This window comes from Symphalangus syndactylus, chromosome 2 (genome assembly GCF_028878055.3).
Source record: "Symphalangus syndactylus isolate Jambi chromosome 2, NHGRI_mSymSyn1-v2.1_pri, whole genome shotgun sequence".
Taxonomy (NCBI): domain Eukaryota; kingdom Metazoa; phylum Chordata; class Mammalia; order Primates; family Hylobatidae; genus Symphalangus; species Symphalangus syndactylus.
The window spans coordinates 73032373-73051593 of NC_072424.2; the positions used below are offsets into that span (position 1 = coordinate 73032373).

Consider the following 19221-nt stretch of genomic DNA (forward strand, 5'->3'; position numbering starts at 1 on the left):
AGTTCCTATCCGCTGTGATTCTTATATTGACCTGATTTTGAGCTCTGCTGCCTTGATGCATTGGTAGAAAAAGTCAACTCCTATATTCTGTAACTATTTCAAAGTCTTATGGAAGTTGAAAAATGAGACGGGGTAAAATATTAAATAATAACAAATTCATTTAATCACTTCATTAAAGTATGAAACTAAAATTAGATAATATATTCAATAAATATGATTCAAATTTGAACATATGGTATATTCAGGAAATAATATTTTAAAATATTCCAAACTTATGATTTCTAGGAAATGAAGAAAGAAAAATTGGAGAATATTTAGGGAATGGGTTTGATTCAAAATTAAAGCTATATTAATGTGAACATTATTAGACTCTAAATAGAGGACAGAATATGCTGGCTGATGACCTTATAGTTATTAACTGTGAATTAAACGGAATTGCTTCAGATCAGATGCTGGGGAAGAAAGGATGGGGAAGAATTTAGTAGCTAATTTCATTATTACTTACAATAGGGAACCAATAGACCATAATCAAAATAAGGAGGATTAAGGGTGCTAGGAAAGGTACTTAGTATGAAGGTAACCACAAGAACAAAAATGAATGAGCCTACCTAGATACCAAAAAAGTTAAAAAGAGCCGGGCACAGTGGCTCATGCCTGTAATCCCATCACTTTGGGAGGCTAAGGTGGGTGGATCACTTGAGGTCAGGAGTTCAAGACCAGCTTGGCCAACATGGTGAAACCCCGTCTCTACTAAAAATACAAAAAGTATCTAGGCTTGGTGGCAGGCACCTGTAATCCCAGCAGCTCGGGAGGCTGAGGCAGGAGAATCGCCAAGAGGCAGAGGTTGCAGTGAGCCAAGATCACGCCACTGCGCTCCAGCCTGGGTGACAGAGTGAGATTCCATCTCCAAAAAAAAAAAAAAAATTAAAAGATCTATCTACATTAAGAACAGAAAGATTAATACACAATTGAAGAATAATGTAAATATTAAAGGGGATGTGGAACTATTGCCCCTAAGAGGAGGAAAGAAATAGGGTAGAGAAACTAGCTCAGAAATGAGACTTCTTTGCCTATGCCTTGTTTTGGAGATGTGCCTCTGGAAACTGATCAACATTTTTCCATGTACCTTTGCAAGGCAATTACATTCCTTCAAAGAAATTTACAAAAATAAGCAATAAACAAATGAACCTAACTGTGTTTTCAGTTGGTGGTATAAAGAGGTGAAATATTAAAAGTGACTTTAAGGCATAGTAATCCCCCAGAGGGATATGTGTTAAGGACAAAACTATTACCTTGATTGTGGTAATGGTATCGTGAGTGTTTGCTTATGATTGTGCACACCAAATATGTGCAGTTCTTTGTATGTTAATTATACCTCAATAAGGCTGTTTTAAAATCTACAGTCAAGAAAATTCAAACATTTAAGCACTCATGTTTTTGTTTTAGTGTTTTGTCTTAGTCTCACTCTGTTGCCCAGGCTGGCATGCAGTGGCATGATCATGGGTCATGGCTCATTGCAGCCTCTACTTCCCAGGTTTAAGTGATCCTCCTACCTCAGCCTCCCAAGTAGCTGGGAATGCAAGCACGCAGCACCATGTCAGCTATTTTTTTTTTGGTAGAGATGGGGTCTCACTATGTTTCCCAGGCTAGTCTCAAACTCCTGGTCTCAAGCGATCCTCCCACCTCAGCCTCCCAAAGTACTGGGATTACAGGCATGGGCCACTGTGCCAGGCCTAGTGTTGGTATTTTAATACTGATGTACTTACATGTGTAATGTGGGATAAAAGCAAATGAGTAATTATTTTTTATTTGAATTCCTACAATCTCAGTGTTATTGAGAACTGGAATTCTTAGCATAGACATAACAGAAAAATAATTAATAGGAAGGAAGGAGTTTAAAAGAAAAACCCTGGAGGTCTTGAATTTGAATTCAATGTAGTGGTATAAATTGATGAGATATTTTAATAAAAATATATTTAAGAAAATATCTTCCTCGAAATAAGCATATTTCTTATCTATTTCAATTAAAAAACAGCAACAACGACCAACCATTTACAATGAATCTAGATTTGATCATAAAACATGTGTATCTTTCTATAGATATTCTCTCCATTTCTCTCTCTCTCACACACACACACACACACACACACACACACACACACACACACACACACACACATTCTCACTGGAAGGAACCAGGGCTTCTTGGAGAAAAGACTGTAGCAGGAGAACTTCAAGATGAAATGGACAATATTTTCATATCAGAGAGCAAGGAATCTTTCAAAGATATTTTGAATGTTGTATTGAAACTACTCAGAAATAATCCTGAAAAAGGTTTCACTTAGATTTAGAAAGTTTGAGAATTAACTGCAATAGATTGAAACATACCAAACATCTAACATGAGTTTGTAATGAGACTAAAAAACAAAACAAAATAAAACAAAAAAGGAACTCCATCCACCGATTGTTTACCATTGAAATTTTTCATTATTTATTTTGAAATTATTAAAATAAAGAAAGAATCAATAATTTATCCCACCTTACACTAATCACTCCACTGGGTAACCAAATACTATCTGACTAGATGAAGAAATTATCTCTTAATAGAAATATTTCATCTAATATATGAAGAAACAATGATTGAATGAAAATACCACCTTTGGGTATGAAATAGTAAAGTAAACCCTATGAATTCTGAAAGGAAAAGATCAAGGTCAGTTTCCTCCACAAAGGTTAAACTTCTGTGTGCATCTAACTCTACCACTCATTTTTAATGTAATTACTAAATTCTAAAAATCCATATTTTATCATTTAGAAATATATTGTTCAAAATTACAACACTCATGTTTTCTCATTGTTTCATAAATCATTTGAAGAAGAAACTTGGCATGATTATGCAGATATTGAGCTTCTTATTTGAGAATATAAAGATGTATGAAAGACAATCTAGAGTATCATCAAATTCACCAAGTACTGACTATTGCTATTCAATCTAAAATTTTTACAAAATTTGAAGTTCTAAGAACTAAACACTTAGGTTTTTGAGTGAAATCTCTCTCTCTTTCCCTATTTGAACTTCTTGTTATTTCACAAGATCAAATGGAAAGTCAATGTTTGACTCCCTAGATTATTTAAATTTTTGAAAACTGAAAAAAATATATTCTGAGGATAATTACAAATGAATTTTAAGTAGACATGATCTCTAGAAAAAAGGTTCATGCAGGCAGTGTGGTACCTACCTACAGTTCCAGCTACTTGGGAGGCTGAGGCAGGAGGATGGGGAGAGTTCCTTGAGCTTAGGAGCTAGAGGCCAGTCTGAGCAACATAGCAACAGCAGTCTATAAAAACAAAACAAAACAAAAAGATACAAAATAAGAGTGAAGGGCAAGAGAGGCATCACATTAGTGGAGGTTAAATGCAATTCTAATTTCCACAGAGCTGAAAATGCATTTCAGAATAAACCTTCCTCATTATGACTAAGTGTGCTAATAAACCATAGAAAATAGTGAATACCACAATAGGAATAAATACACCAAGAAAATATTTTTCCAAAAATATTTATTTGTAGACAGAAAATACCTCCTTTATGAATTTTTAAATAAATTTCCTGATTTCTAAAATATTCCCTACATCTAAACTTTATTTTCTTGATGGTGTTTATTATATACTATAAATAATTATTTATTGCTCATATTTTTCTCCTTGACTAGAATAAAATGTTATTGAATATAATAAAATCTTAGTATGTTGTACAATGTTTATATCTTGCACAACAAGACAAATCTATAGAGAATAAAGAAATATTGAATAAATAAACAAATTATGAATAAATAAATTTCTTATGTTGAGAAAATCATGTAGATACAGAAACTCTAGATTTTAGTAAAGATTTTGACTCTAATATTCATAATATTCTCTCAAAAAGATAGAATATTTCCCCTCAAACTTTACAATTCATCCAGAAGTTTTGTTAAAATGCAGACTTTGAATCAGAAGGCTTGGGATGGGGCATCAGATTCCACCTTTCTAATTGATCCTTACAAGAAAGACTTAAGGAAAGCATTTTCATGTTTATTTTTTCTACTATCAGGATCTTCCCACACCGTTTCATAACTCTGGCCTCTTGGAACTTGGGACATCATACAATTCAATGATTAAAACTCAGCCTTAAATGTCAGGCAGACTTAGGTTAACCTTGAAACTCTAAATTTAGTGGACAAGTTACTTAACTTCTCTAAGTTACTATATCTGAAAAATGCAGACAATGAAAATTTCCAGCTACACAATATGTGTGAGGCATAAATGAGCAAAATATACTGTATGTAAAATATTTAGGGTGGTGGTAGTAATAGTAGTACTATTATTATTAAATGATTAATAATAGTAGCAGGAGTCATTATGCTGGTAGAGATGCGGGGAGATGGTTGTGATATTGATCACTGTGATGTAAAGAACATAATACAAGCTTATTTTGCCAAATCTTGGGACGCTTTATTCAATTCATGATACTTGCCAGTATCTGTGAATATTCTACTCAATGTCTCAGTCCAGGTCAGATAAAATTATTTTATAACATTTGATATATAGGTTGGCAGCTGTCCCATATTCACCAATACGTTTCAAAATTCTCTCTCCTTTAATTTTCTCTCCTGCAGTCACAGAAACAATCATGACTACTTAATAAAATGTTAATGGGGCATTTGGACTTTTATTGAATTTTCCCTTAAGAAAAGCTAAACAGACCAACTCTGAAGATGTATAAAATGTAAAATGTGATGGAAGTAGCTTTCTTCAGAATTCTTTAGTTAAATTTGAAGCAAAAGGGAAAAATCATAACAATTAGAAAATTCCCCAATAGCAGGTAAAATATGTTATTACATTTTACTGCCAAATATCAAGTATACAGAGTGTATATAAAATAGCAAATACCACGCATTTGCCTTGGATAGATGTGACTCAAAGATCAACCTGTGATAACAAAGACTGTTTTTTTTTTTTGAACGTTCAAACAGGAAGGGGGCTGTTGAGACAACCTAAATATCTGAGAATATATATATATATATATATATATATATATATTTTTTTTTTTTTTTTTTTTTTTTTTTTTTTTTTTTTTTTTTTTTTTTTTTTTTTTTTGTTGAGACGGAGTCTCGCTCTGCCGCCCAGGCTGGAGTGCAGTGGCGCGATCTCGGCTCACTGTAAGCTCTGCCTCCCGGGTTCACGCCATTCTCCTGCCTCAGCCTCTCCGAGTAGCAGGCGCCCGCCACCACGTCCGGCTAATTTTTTGTATTTTTTTAGTAGAGACGGAGTTTCACCGTGGTCTCGATCTCCTGACCTCGTGATTCGCCCGCCTCGGCCTCCCAAAGTGCTGGGATTACAAGCGTGAGCCACCGCGCCCGGCCGAGAATTTATATTTTTATGTCAACAACTCTATCAAAAGCCTGGCTGTGACAATGGAGGGGAAAAATACTTCATTATTAGCGGGCAGGGCATTTGATTGTGAATAAATCTCAAAACACAAGATAAAAGACTCTTAGTAGACCATGTAACTTTTCTAATTTTTGCTAAAAATAGTGACACCATGTTGCCAATGCATAACCCAATCTGTAATGATAGAGAAAATATATATTTTTTTGCCTAAGGATTAAAATCAATAAAACTACAGTGAAATTTGAAAAAGGCATATCATGGTGCTCTCCAACCACTCCTGTAACTAATGTACACAGCTCTTTAGTAGGTAACATTTTTCTTTCTTAGCCCCATTTCTGACTATCAGAGGATAAACTGCAGAAACCCAAAAAGGAAGGAAGAGGAAAGATCATGAAAAATACTACACTTTTTCTTTTCTTTCTTTTTTTTTTTTTTTTGTGAGAAAAACTCTCACTCTGTCACCCAGGCTGGAGTTCAGTGGCATGATCTCAGCTCACTGCAACCTCCACCTGCCGGGTTCAAGTGACTCTCCTGCTTCAGCCTCCCAAGTAAGTGGGATTACAGGCACCTGCCACCATGCCTGGCTAATTTTTGTATTTTTAGTAGACATGGGGTTTCACCACCTTGGTCAGGCTGGTCTCGAACTCCTGAACTCGTGATCTACCCACCTCATCCTCCCAAAGTGGTGGAATTACAGGTGCCCGCCACCATGCCCGGTTGATACTATACTTTTAAATTACACAGAATATGCCCAATGTTCTTCTGAAACATGAAGATAAATGTATGTCATTAATAGGCTCATATAAATGGTTAACCTTTAATGTGGCTTCCTAATTTCACATTTTCAAGATAGCTAGGCTTCCAATTTTTGCAAAACATCTGGACTTTCTTAGTGAGGGGCTTGTTTTAATAACAGAAAGCTAACAAAAATTCTTCAAATAGCTGCCTCCCACCAGACCTCTTGTTACCTACAAAAAAATGTAAAACCTTACAGGTATCCACTTGGCCTTTTCTGACACAGAAAATCAAGTTTAGTAATTTCAGCTTGAAAACATAGAAAGGTTAAAATATAAAGCCCAGAAAATTCCTTGGGACATTTAACTTCAGTTTAGGACTTAAATATATGGCTTCAGTGATCCTTGTAAGCAAAGGCAGAATGGCTTAGTGGACCAAAGTATGTGAATTGGAATCAGATGCCCGTGAAAGCCAACCTTGAACTTGCCACCTTGCAAAATCCTTTTAATCATTCTGTCCTTAGAATCTTCAGTTACTAAGCAGGGTGCACTATCTTACACAGGAGCCAGGATGAAAATTTATAACTTATAAAACTGAAGTCACAGTGTCATTAAGCAGATCCTGACTCTATTACAACATATTCTGGGCTTAGATTGAGAAATGAGAGGAATTGGATTCAACATTTTTTAGTATATGATATACTCATTCCAGCGCATAAATTGAATCAACCAACTACACCATCATACACAAAGCAAAACTGCATATTGCCAGTTAGTCATCTTGATAAAAATTGAAAATAAATGTCCTTGCAAATTTTAATATTCTCATTCAAAATGTTCTCTTCTAAAATTAGAATCAGTTTCCATTGCTTTCATTTTCACATTTGTAGCATTATTTTGTAAATGGATAACTCTGAGCAATTTATAATAAGGTTACATTAATTTACTACAATAAATTTAGAATTCTTAAATGTTATGTATTATTGGCTTTATATGATGCAACACACGGCATAGATGCATTATCATATGCTACTTTGTGATATTTAAAGAAAGAAGCAAAGTTTATTTCAGTTGTTCATCCATTCAATCTATTTATTTGTTCAACAAATAATAATTAAATGCAATAGTCCCACTTTAGCCATGGTTTCAGTTATTCAGAGTCAACTGTGTTCTGAAAGTAGGTGAACACAGTACAATAAGATATTTTGAGAGAGAGAGAGAGCGAGCGAGCAAGCACATTCATATAACTTTTATTACAATATATTGTTATAATTATAGTTTCATTATAAGTTTTTGTTTATTTCTTGCTGAACCTAATTTATAAATTAAACTTTATTGTATTTATATATATATAAGATAAATCATAGTCTATATATGGTATGGTACTATCCATAGTTTCAAGCATCTACTGGGGTCTTGAATATATGCCCTGCAGAAAAGGAGGGCCGCTGTACCTAATATTTACTAGGCTCTATGACAAATGCTAGGTATACAATGCTAAAAAAAAAAAAATACACTCAAGCTATGTTCTTGTGAAACTTACACTTTAGTGGGAAAGACAAAACTAAAATAAATAAATGAATAAATATATAAATGCACAAATAAGGGCACAAATAAAAATAACTTGAAAAATCACCTATAGGAATTAAGCAACGTTTTGTAAGTTTAAATTAGAGAATTGGATCATGGTTCTTAGGCGCAAAATTTAAGCTGAGATCTGGCCTTTAATTAGAAGTCAGTCAGGTAAAGAACATTCCAGAGAGCTCCTAGCATGTGTGAATGCCTGGAACAGGCAGTCAGTTCGTAAGTTCAAGGAACTGCAAGAGGGACAATGTTACTGCAGAAGTGAGTTTGGGAGAGAAGGTTTGGAAATAAAGTTAGGGTGGTATTCAAATCTGTATGCTACAAAAACCCAGTTGAACAACATGGAAGTTGGTTATTAATAAAGTGATAATATGACTAAATGTGCAATTGGAAAGTATCATTTTCAAATTTGTAAATAATAGCTTATTTGAAGACAAGAATAAAACAAGGAAACCAAAGAGAAGTCCAGAAAAAAAAACATAGCGTCTTGAGTTAGAGTGATGCCGGTAGAAATGCAAACGACCAAACCTAGTCAAGAAATGCTGGCTGCATAAAATGGTCAAAAATATGTAATAGATTAGATATTTTAAAATGAGATCAGGGAGTGAGAAGAATAATTCAAAAATATCTATTTCAAGTATCCGTATTATGAAGGTGACATTTACCTTGTGACATTCACTTTAATATTGAAATGGGAGACTTCCCTTGACCCCTTTGCAGGACTTCCAACAGGGGTAGCTCCTTTATTCAATCCCTTAGGAGAAGGAGCACACAAGTGGACAGGAGCAGGGACCAGAGTGAACTAACGCTGGAACCACCGGTCTCTTCTCTCCAGCAGAAGCAGGCATTTTGTGGGCCCCACAGTAGCATCCAAGCATATTACAACGCTCTTTTAGCTCTGCCATCCAGGAGGGGGTACCTGTGACCCCTGGTGCCCTGGAGAGCGTGTTACAAGCTCAGTGGGCCTTTTGTCTTGTCATGTGGGGTGGCTGCCCTTTGCCAACGATGGCAAATGGCCAACGTGATAGCCTTTTTGGGTTGCTGCATGTTGCATGTCCCAAATTCCTGTCCAACGCCCAATGGAACATGGTGAAGGCAGAGATTTTATTGAGTGAAGGAAGTGGTTCATAGTGGGATGGGGAGCTGGAAAGGGGACTGAGTCAGAAGGTGGTCTTCCCCTGGAGTTTGGCTGTCCCAGGCCAAACTCCTCCCTAACCATACTTTGCCAAACTCCTCTCCAACCATGGTTTCTAATATCCAGCTGCTGCTTCTCCTCTAGATGTTGAGACACTTCTCTCTTCTGTATGTGTATGTCCCCTGAGTCTGTGGTCTGGGGTTCTTATGGGCACAGGATAGGGGGCATGGCAGGCTAAAAGGTGACATTCAGGTGGGAAAACAGGGATGTGAAGTTCTCATTTAGGGTCGAAGCTTGAAGGTGGAACCCTCACCAGTGAACCCTCCCTTTTCTACCTAGTATTTCCCTGCCTCCTGTTCATATCATTTCCCCCTTCTGAGGGGGAAATACGTTAGAATATGGATGATGACCAATCTTAGCGATTTCTTGCTGACAGGGGCATTGTTTTGGGGAAACAGAAGTCAGATTCCTCCCAGAGGTCTTCCCAAGGGTCTCTGGCAAAAGGGAGCCATCATCCAAGGCTCTGGTTTCCTGACCATTTGGAGTTTGATGGCCTCTAGGCAAGAGAGAGGAAAAAAATATATATGTTTTGTTTTGTTTTGAGATGGAGTCTCGCACTGTCTCCCAGGCTGGAGTGCGGTGGCACGAATTTGGCTCATTGCAACCTCCCCTTCCCAGGTTCAAGCAATTCTCCTACCTAAGCCTCCCGAGTAGCTAGGATTTCAGGCACCCACCACCACGCCCAGCTAATTTTTGTATTTTTAGTAGAGACGCGGTTTCATCATGTTGGCCAGGGTGGTCTCGAACTCCTGACCTCAGGTAATCCGCCCTTCTCAGCCTGCAAATTTGCTTTCAGTCCTGTAGAGAGAAGGAGACCTGGATATTACTGGGGCCAAATTTACCACGCATCTGCTGGAGGGGTAAGACTGAGACTGGGGCCTGTCCAGGGTGAGGATTTCTAGGAGGTGCCAATCGAGAGAGAGAATCTGGATAGGGAGGATGAGCTTCTGCATCTGTACTCACCCTTAGGAGCAGGTAGAGAGGCAGCTGGAACCCCTATTGGGGGTGCCTCTGGGATTCAATTCTTTAGTTCCCCTGGGATTGCCCCTTGCAGCCTCTCCTGAGATGGCAAACAGGAGGCCTGGATCAGTTCTACACTGTCAGCGAAGGTCTGGATTGCCCTGCAAGGTAAGGAAAGCCTGCAAATATGGGGCCTCGGAGCATTTGTCCTCATGTTTACAGAAAAGGTCCAACTGCCAGATGGTATCAAAATGAATTGTTCCTTCCTGAAGCCAAGCCAATCCTTCATAATTTGGCCAAACCTTTGTGCAGAGGGCTACAAAGCTTTCTTCCTTTAGAGTCTGAGGATCAAAGCAGTCCCAGTGACTTCAGGCTGCACTCCAGAGGAGTATAAACTGGTGATGGTGGAGATCGCTGGTTGCTCATTCTGAAAGACGGGGAATAGGCGTCCCTCATTCTCTTCCTTCTTTCAGTGATAACCTGGGGTATGAGGAAGAGAGAAAGTGGGTGTCCCCTTTCTCTTCTGTCTTTTATCCGTGAGTCCCAGCCACCCTGGCAGGTGCTACCCGTGGGTGTCAATGTGGATTGCACCCATGAATCAGGGAGGGCCTAGAGAATGAGGAATTATCCACACTCACCTATGCTTCCATCCCCTATACTGTTGACAACATTTGAGTTCCCCTGGCCTCATCTATGCTGTGGAGAATGGCCCTGCCATGAAGTGTGGACTTAATTGGCAGGAGTCAGTCTTGCCCATTTACACCATGCCTGTTGCCTGGCCTTGGGTCCCTCAGATCTGGTTTTCCTTTCTAGGGCTGCAATGTGAAGTTTAGAATTGAGTTTGGGACAAAAAGGTGTCTCAGGGGTGCATGAATTCATTTAGATTGAGTTCCAGATAAGCCCTGCAAAATTTGCAGTTATCAGCCAGAAGGGGGGCTCCTCCATTATTTTCCTTATTATAAGCAGAACGCTGAGGAAAAGAATTATCTCCCTTAGGGTAAAAAAAAAAAAAACTTAAAGTACAAAAGGATGGGAGATGGGGGAGAGCCTCTTGCTCTGTGCAAATGGGTTTCTTCAATTACTGTATTCCTTCCCTGGTTTAGACAAGTAAGGATCCTTCAACCATGGGAGAAAAGGCTCTGTGGTCACAGGCTCATGGCAGGAGGGGACAGCAAGCAGAAGATGCCATCCATCTTGCTGTGCAGGGCCTTGGCAGCAGCTGTGGTTCTCTCCCACCCCTCGGGGCCACTGGGTGTGGCTCATGCACGCTGTGGACATGCCCAAGTACCCAAGCCAGGAGGCGAGTGGGAAATGGGGGGAGCTGCTGTGTATCACGTGCCTGCAGCTGTTGGGGTGGGGGTGAGAATGGCTCCTCTAAGAACAAAGGGAAACCACATTGTTCTGAACTGCACCTCTGATGGGGGAGCCAAACGTAGATTCTGCCTAGTATCATTGCCACAGTCTGTAGCAAAACCCTTAACATTGTAAAAGAAGAGATAGGAGCCATTTCTAACTGTGAAACAAGGAAGGAAAGATACCACAGGAAAATCCGGGCATCTTGGCTGATGCCTTTAGTGGCACCAGGAACTTGTCCTCACCAAACACAACAGCTAAACCTCCGTGAAGGGAAACAGAGTCAACATTTCTTTCACCCAAAGGAAAGAGAGAGGTGGCAGGGTCTTGGAAAAGAGACAGTTCTGCATCTGAACTCACCCTTGTGACAGATCTGGGCAAGTCCCCAGATGAAACAAGAGAATTCCTTGACCCCTTCGCAGGACTTGCAACAGAGGTAGCTCATTTACTCGGCCACCACTCTTTATCCTTTATGGGACAGAGCACATGAGCAGACAGGAGTGGGAACTGGAGTGAATAAACACTGGAACTGCTGGCCACTTCTCTCTGGTGAGAGCAGGCCTTGTACAGGTCATGTGGCAGCATCCAAGTGTGTTACAATGCTCTTTTAGATCTGCCATCCAGGAAGGGGTGCCTGTGATCCCCAAAGCCCCAGAGGTCATGTTACCAGCTCAGTGAGCCTTTTGCCTCATCATATGGGGTGGCTGCCTTCCACCAGCAATGGCAAAAGGCCAGTGTGTCAGCCTTTTTGGGTTCCTGCACCCAGTGCATCCTGAATTCTTGTCCAGTGCCCAAGAGGAATGAGGTCACACAGACTTGAAAGATGTTGAATGGGGAGATTTTATTGAGTCATGGAACTGGCTCCTAGTGGGATGGGGAGGTGGACAGGGGATGGAGTGGGAAGGTGGTCTTCCTCTAGAGTTCAGCTGCCCCAGACCAAACTCGTCCCCAACCATCACTGGCCGAACTCCTCCCTGACTGCAGTCTTCAATGTCCAGCTCCTTCTACTCTTCTCAACATCCAGACAGTTCTCTCTTCTGTGTGTGTGTCCCCTGAATCTGGGGCCTGAGGTTCCTATGGGCACAGGGTAGGGGGCATGGTGGGCCAAAAGGCAACATTAGGGTGGGAAAGTGGACACGTAAAGTTTTCATTTCATGCAGCAGGTCAAGGCTTGAGGATGCAACCCTCGCCAGGGACCTCACATTTTTTTACCTAGTATTTCCGTGCCTCCTGACCATAAAACAAAGCAAAAAGTAACAAGCAAAATCTGTCACAAAAAAAAGCAATAATTTAGTTAAACTTTTGAGCTAGAAATCACTGAGAAGCATTTAGTGAAAATGTCAAATGTTTTCGTGAATACATAAATTTGCAACTCATTAGCAGGCTTATGGCTGAAGAGTAAATGCAGGGTCATTTAAATGCCTTAGTCATGAAGGACTGATGAGGGAGCAGGTTTCCTGTAACAATGTGAGTAGAAACCAGACTGAAGTAAATTTTAGAGTGAAAGGGAACAGAATAAGTGAAAATTATAATTCTAAATGGCTTTTTGGAGAAACTTACATGAATAAAAACAGAAAGGGTTTTTATATTTTAGATGTGATCTTTGTCAAAGAGGTTTTTTATTTGATTTATTTTATTTTTTAATAAGGGGGAATCCTAGGTCATATCTGAATGCTATAATCATTCAGTTGGAAGAGAAAAATCTAAAGCACAGATGAGGAAAGTAAGTATCAAATGAAACAAGTTAAGAAAAAAAGGGAACAAGATTTTGAACAGTGAGGAAGAACTAGCTCCAGGGGCAAACAGAGCATCATATGGGAAAAGTCTTCTCAGATGCTGGATTATCTCTTTCTTTGTAATTAGGCATTTTAATTATTATTTTTAGAAGAGAGAGGGAGTGGTAATCTTTAATAAATAACCAAATCCAATTGTAAAATAATCTTTCCTTTAATTACTCTATTTCTGAAGAGCTATACAGAATAGCCATGGTAAACATTCCTGCTGCAGTTTTACAACAGTTTGTGATGATGTGTCATTTAAACTTGGGAAAAACAGGTCAGTATTGACAGTATTGAGCTTCTATTTGAGTATGTATTTGCACACATACACAAAAGGCCCTATGTATGGAGTCACCCCAAAAGCCACAGAATTGCAATCATTCTATTTCCCTTATATGTCTGTTAGTAACAATTTTTTGCATAAAAACTGCTGAAGGTGATAGAAGAAAATTTAAATGTATGAAAGGAAAAGAGAGGAATACACAGCTTCTAACCAATGTGCATAGATAGTTTGTGCCTTTTTCGTAGAGGAAGGCTTTAGGCAAAACCATCTCAGTTCACTGAGATGCTTACAAATAAGTATAAAACTATTGTGATATTGAAATAATCACTTGAATATTTTAGGTGCTGAAAGAAAAAAAGTTTACTGAATAACATAATTGATCTTAATGGCTAAATATTTTAAAATCTCCAACACTACAAGATCATGCTGGTCACAAATGCCAAACCAAAGCGATTCAAAGAAACAACATGATATCCTTTCTTCGATCATAGATACAAAAATTAAATCACAAAATTTGTTTGTGTTCTTCCCTCTAAGAATACCACAGAGTGTTAATTAGGCTTACTATTTTGTAAGTCTTAAAGTCAAGTAAACTGATTCCTCCCACTTTAGTTTTCTATTTCATAATTCTTCAGCTATTCTAGGTCCTGTGCCCTTCTATGTAAATGTCACAATAAGCTTGTCTATTAAAATTTAAATCAAAAATTTTTATTTAAGTCTATTAAAATCCATGGTACAATCTTGATAGAAACCGCATGAAATCAGTTTCGATATCAATTTTGGAAGAATGGACATTTTTACATTGTGGAATCTTCCAGTTTATGAACATGGTATGTCTCTCCACTTATTTAGAGAGCAAAGCTTAGTATACTTACAGTAAAGTTAAAAATAAGCAAAATTTTGCTCATTATCAACTGAGTAAAATTGTGCAAGGTTTATTTCACTAAATTGAAATTTTTGTGACATTAGATAGACTTGCATTCATTTATTTTTAGGTTTCCAAATTATTTTATCTTCTATTGCTCAAACGGGATGGAATAATAGACAAATAAGCTGATCACAATGTCCGTGTGTAAAATCTTTTGGGGAGTATCAAGCATTTTAAATAGTATGGAGTTTATCCTGAAAAGAGAAAAATAGTTGCTTATTGTCATATCCAGGTTACGACAAACTAGAGAAATTGCCCCATGGTGCCCAGGTGTTTGGAGTGGAAGAGAAAGGAATTAGGTGAAGAAAGGTGAGATAGTATACAATCACCTCAATAGGCAGACTACTTACTTCACAAAACTCCAGGGCTTGTGATTTGTCTTCAGCATTATTGGTCTCCTTTTTACCGCAGCTATTTCACTAAGTTATGTGGAGTTAACCACAAAATGTGTGTCCTGAGGGTGTGGTAGGGCAGAGTGAGAGTAGATAAGTGACTCAAAGCAATTCCTATGGGGCTGCAAGCCTCTTTAAATATGGTCTGGTCACAAGTTCACCAAAATGGGCCACGGTTCTGAAACCATGTGTTCCAATCTTGTTCCTCAATTTACCTTCTGATTATGGAGAAAGATAATTCTCAATTGAGCTATGCATTAGATTCACCCCTCATGTGATATACAGATTTGCCAGCATTCATCCTCACATCTCTAGAAAATGGAATGAAAAGCTCTTGACTATATATGCCACTTTAAACTCCACTGGTGATTCTGAGGCAGAGCCAGGGTGCAGAGCACTGAGGTAGGTAATGCCAGTTATTAAAGCCTGCTGATGCAGAGGGTTTATGGAAAAGCCACTGTAACTACCTACTAATCTCCACCTTTTCTATTAGCTTAAGTTATATTTTCAAGGGTATTTGTGTTTGGGACTGAACGGTTAAGATTTTCTGGCCACAGGTAGAAACCAGTAGTCTCGTGGCCTTGTGATTTAGAAAGCAGTAGGAGAAGTAAACATTGTTAACAGAGGACAAAGGGGAATTTTGTTTTCGCAGAAAACTGCAAACCTTTCTGTAGAGTTAAGCTGTATACTACATATAAGCAATTAGTGAAAACAACGTTGATATGACAACCTTGCCGAAATGATCATGAGCCTCCCACGCTAAACAATGCTACAATATTCTGAAAATTTATAGGCAAATTATGTAGAGTTAAGGTGCACAGTCAAATATAGTCAATTAATGTTATCACTGTAAATCAAGATTACAGTTTTCCATGCAAATAACAGTTAATAATAAGCATAAATAACAGCACAAGTGACTCAATTTAGCAAATCACACAGGCTGCTGTGCATGGTCAGTGTACTGAACTGTTGAAGGAAAAATGAGCCAATTTAGTACTGGCAGAAAGATTGCTCAAATACAAATTCAATATTAAACAGACATCAAAATAGCTGATAGAACTGAAAGCAAACCACAGGCGAGGAAATTACAGACAAGTAGCAAACAAACACAAAAGTACTGGAAAGACAAGTTTTAGAAATTTGAAATTAACAGCCCAAGAAACCTCAACATCCCCTAAAAAATGCAGCCTGTTCAATAGTGGTTGTGAGACAGAATGCAGCACAGAAAGTAGAGGTTACATGCTACAGTGATAGGTCACATTGACTATGTTTGGGCGCTGCCACCAAAACTTAACAGATAAATCACTTAGCCTTTTATCTGTAAAAATTGAAAAAAAATTAATGTTACCCCATAAAGTTGTCATGACAGCAATTCAAGTTTGTGCACTTAGCATGGAACACCGTATATCATAAACACTAAATAGATGTCAGATATTTTTAAAATATATAAAAATTAAACTCTCATGACTTGGCTGCGACATTTAAAGTTGATAGCTCATCATGTTACCCAAGACATGTTTTGTTGTTCACATTTTTGCTTAAGGGAATAATTCCACTTTCAGTTGTAGAAAAGTCACTCTTATAACCAAACGTAGTGGAATTTACCTTTTGTATTACCCCAGGAAGGCTACAACTAAAGCACACAGCACACAGACCAGGAAGCCCGCTTCTCACACATACAGACCGACAGCCAGTGTCCTAACAGTGGCCTACAACATTTTTCATGATAGGGACCTGCTCACTATGCTCTAACCTAAGCTCTTCCTTCCTCACCCTTAACCCACATCTCCAGTCACATTGGCTTCATTGGAGCTCCACAAATATGCCAAGTAAGCTCCACCCTCAGGGATTTGAATACTCCGCCCCCTTTGCCTAGAACATCTTTCCCCATTATCACTGCTCTTTCTCCTCACTTCCTTCCGGTTTCTCCACAAATATCACTTTATCAGAAAAGGCTCCTTCTTAATGGCGCTACACATTTCTATATTATATTAATTTCAACATCCTTTCATCTGTCCTACTTGATTGCTCTCCATGTCACTAATACATTAAAATTCAACTATTTGTTAATGTTCCATTTAGTCCAGTAGAATATAAATAACCCTGTAAGCTTGGTTGTCTGTTTTTATCACTACTTTATGTAGCACTAAGAACAGAGCCTGCACAAATTAGGCACTCAATAAATATCTCTTGAATTTATAAAAATATGAAATATGATCTATCCTTGCAAGGTTTTTAGAAAAGTATCTGGCATATTGCCAGCACTCAATATGTGTAAATTATTGCTTTACTATTATTAATAAATACTGCTCCTTGAAAAAATTTATGACAATCATGATTATTGCACTTATTGAGGACATACTATGTTTTAGAAAATGTACTCATTTGTTGTATATATTACCTCATTTAATTCATTAAATAATTCTAGGAGGCAGGTATAATTAATGTCATGATTATTCAGGTGAGAAAACAGAGACATTCGGAGCTAAAATAACTAGTTCAGACACAAATATTTTATAAAGTATAGAATCGGAATTCTAACTCAGGATATTTGACTTCAGATTCCATCTTTAACAAGCAATATTATTTTCTTGACATTTTTTACCTAGGCAAATTACAATAAGAACTTTGAAAAACAATATTAAAAGCTCAAGAAAACCAAGTGTAACTAACAAAAACTCAATACAGAGTGGTAAAAAAAATAGTGTATAAGCTAAATTGCTGTTACGGAGGACCCCCATAATACAATGATGTAAATAAGATAGGTATTTATTTCTTTCTCCTCTGACACTTTGGCTGGGTGAATTTCAGCAGGCTCTTCTTTTTCCCACGCTCATTCAGAACACAGGTTAGTTCCACTTTGTTCCTCTGCCCTTTCCTAGAATGTGTTCTTCATCTGCATAGTCTAAGTTGTATCATGGCTATGAGCCTATATAGAGAAAGCACATTCAGAGCACTCCCCTCTACAAGCCCATCTGGATTATTCTCACTATGCATAAAGGAGAGATTGCATCTTGATGAACAACTAAGCATATTGCAAAAGGACCAAAAAATACCAGAAGAAATACAGTTTGACTAATTATTTTGCAGATATGCCTTTTGAGAAAAAGTGTTAAAACAAGTTCATTTAAACCAAGGGGTTCTTTAGCAATGTGGGAAAATTTTCTACCAACACTGTTGAAAACTGGAAGGAAAGGTTTATTTAAAAACAACCATGCATCACAAAGATCCTCAGGCCATGACTGTTGAGCAAGCAGTACTTAGGGTTTTGTTTTGTTTTGTTTTTACTTTTATTTTAAGTTCAGGGGTCCATGTGCAGGTTTGTTACATAGGTAAATTTGTGTCATGGGGGTTTGTTGTACAGATTATTTCATCATCTAAGTATTAAGCCTAGTACCCGTTAGTTATTTTTCCTTATACTCTCCCTCCTCCAATCCTTCACCCTCGGATAGGCCGAAGTGTGTATTGTTCTCCCTTATGTCTCTGTGTGTTCTCATCATTTAGCTCCGCTTATAAGTGAGAACATGCGATATTTGGTTTTCTGTTCTGATGGAGCTGGAGCCCATTATTCTTAGTGCTTAGGGTTTTAAAGGTGCAGAAAGAAATGCAGAATTTTACCAGGTACCATGCAACAGTACTTTTAAGTTGTATAGGAATAAGAAACTTGCAGTTGGTAAATCTGAATTGTTCTTTTCAGTTTAATTTGTGCTCAGACATGGTGACAGATGGTCTTATTTTTGTTCACTCCATGGTGGTTAGAGTGCCTCCTTGTCTAATGTTGGTATTCTGTGAAATTGTTTATTTTTTATAGGAGAACACCACAACCTAAGTGTTAAAGTAAGGCCAATTCCCTGTGAAGTAGTCAGAAGGGTTTCTAATCCTCGGGGTTGCCAAATAAAATACAAGATGAAATTTAGAAACACAAGATGAATTTCAGATAAACAGTGAGTAACTTTTATAGTATATGCTTGTTCCATGCTAAATTTGGGACATACTTTACTTATACTTTTAAAAAAAATTGTCTATCTGAAATTCAATTAACTGAGTGTCTTATATATATTTGCTAAACCTAATAACTGTTTCTCCCAATCCCCTTTTCAGATTAAGTTTAGAATTAAGGGGACTAAATTTAGCCCTGCACCATCCTACCCTACCCTCAACCCTGAGAGTGTTATTGGAGTTTATAGCAGATCTGGAACTTACTTATTAATTGGTTCCTTCGGCCCAATCCTTTACAGATCTTCTAACTATAATTGAACAGTTATTCCAATGGAGACACTTTGTTAGTTGGCTATGAATAACTTTCATATATTTGGAAGTAAGTTCATTTCAGACCTGACTCTGAGGATGATTTAGCATCATCACCTGCCGGCATTGCCCCCATGCCACCCTCCCCACCAACACAACCACATACAACTAGAGAAATGAATGGGATGACAAGACTGAAGTATAGTGGCATGGAAAACTATCATACGTATATCATGGTTTATGTTCATTCATAAGAAGTTGGGTACATCTGTTTTTAAGAAGTTGAATAAAATTTAAAATACACAAGGGTTTAGATTTCATTTTTAAATAGAAACA

The 19221-nt window shown here is 37.9% G+C and overlaps 1 long non-coding RNA gene across 1 annotated transcript in view; it reads right to left on the reverse strand.

Annotated features, from left to right (window-relative positions):
* Positions 1-3227: 3227 nt before the first annotated feature.
* Positions 3228-19221, reverse strand: part of LOC129471006 (uncharacterized) — a 275579-nt gene continuing 259585 nt past the window's right edge. The window contains exon 5 of the long non-coding RNA XR_008653465.2: positions 3228-3338. This is a non-coding gene — a long non-coding RNA (uncharacterized lncRNA). The remainder of the gene's footprint in view (positions 3339-19221) is intronic.